This window comes from Chrysochloris asiatica, unplaced genomic scaffold (assembly GCF_000296735.1).
Source record: "Chrysochloris asiatica unplaced genomic scaffold, ChrAsi1.0 scaffold00005, whole genome shotgun sequence".
In the NCBI taxonomy this organism is placed as follows: domain Eukaryota; kingdom Metazoa; phylum Chordata; class Mammalia; order Afrosoricida; family Chrysochloridae; genus Chrysochloris; species Chrysochloris asiatica.
Window position 1 is genome coordinate 37,202,504 of NW_006408523.1, and position 1,636 is coordinate 37,204,139.

Sequence of the window (1,636 nt, forward strand, 5' to 3'; positions counted from 1 at the left end):
ATAAATACAAGGCCTAACTTGTGGTTCAAACCCACCAACCTCTCCTCGGAAATCCTATACAGGACAGGGTTGCTATAAATCGAAACTGACTTTAAAATAAAACACTACAACATTAAAATACTAGCAATTTCCATCTTCCCCAATTAAATGAAGGTCTGTTACTTTAAGGTATGTTGTCATTGTTGTTGCTATGTGCTGTTGAGTTTATTCCAATTCATAGTGACCCTGTATATGGTTTCTAAGAGCAGCTGGTGGTTTTGAACTGCCAACCTTGTGGTTATCAGTCCAGTGTTGATCCCATGCCTGATAATAATGACTGCAAACCTGCTTTGTCAGTCCTTTGACTTGCCTGAAAACGTGCTGTTTTCTTTGTTGTCTAAAGCATTCTCTAATTTCTCTTTTTTATCTACAAGTAGATTTCTAAAAGTTTATAAAAACTGAATTAAAAAACAATGGAATTGTTCCAGAACTTTTTTCACACCTCTTATACCATTGTATTCTAAGCAGTTCTTATATTCACCAACTGACTGACCCTGATTCAGCTTTCAAACTAACATATAGAATGTTGGCTCATGAAGTGTCTGCGCTTGTGCGACACATTCTCACATAGGCACCCTTTCCATGCCTTCTTGTGTGGATGTCTTGCCCATTTGTTAATTTCCTGCCTATACAACAGACTATGTATAGGAGTCAATTTCACACTTCCAAAACCAGCAAACTAAGTCTAGATTACTCATGGGGAAAGAAATAAAAATCATATGATTTTGGCTTTTTTTAAAAAAAATAGTTCCATGAAATAATGTTTTTATAAAGTAGAGGCATGATATACACAGTATGATTTTTTATTATGACACAAAGATAAAGAATCAAATATTAATTCCTACAAAAATTAATTATTAAGGTAATGTGATCATTTGTTCATTAGTTCCAATATAAAGGACATCTTTGATCTGCCCAACTTCAATTTTTTTATCCTACGTTCTTCATAAAAATATATCTAAAATCACTTTTTAACACAATCTATTTAGAAAATGCAAAGTTTTGGAAACATAAATGAACAATAATATTAATAAAGTGTCCCCGGATGGTGCAAACAACAACTGTGCTTGACTGCTGACTGAAAAATTGAAGCTTTGAGGCTACCCAGAGGTGCCCAGGAAGAGAGTTTTGGTAATCAACTGTTACAAAATCAACCCTTGAAAACTGTTTGGAACACAGTTCCAATCTGGTATAACTAGGGTCACCTTCCCCAATTAAATGATACAGAATCAACTTGATGGAACTTTTTTTATTAACATAGTGAATGAAAAATAATAGTCCTATAAAATGTTGTTGTTAAGTGTGCTCACCATCAAGTTCCAACTCATAGAGCAGTTATTAAATAAGAATTTATAATAACACAAAAGTAAAAATGAATGGACAATGAAATATACTTTAAATACTCATGTGAACAGTATAAAAACTTTTGTTGTTATTAGGTGCTGTTGAGTCTATTCCAACTCATTTTAACCCTATGCACAACGGAAGGAAATACTTCCCAATTCTGTTTCACCCTCACAATTGTTAAATTTGAGCCCATAGTTGCTGCTACTGTGTCAATACATCTTATTGGGAGTCTTCCTCTTTTTCGCTGACC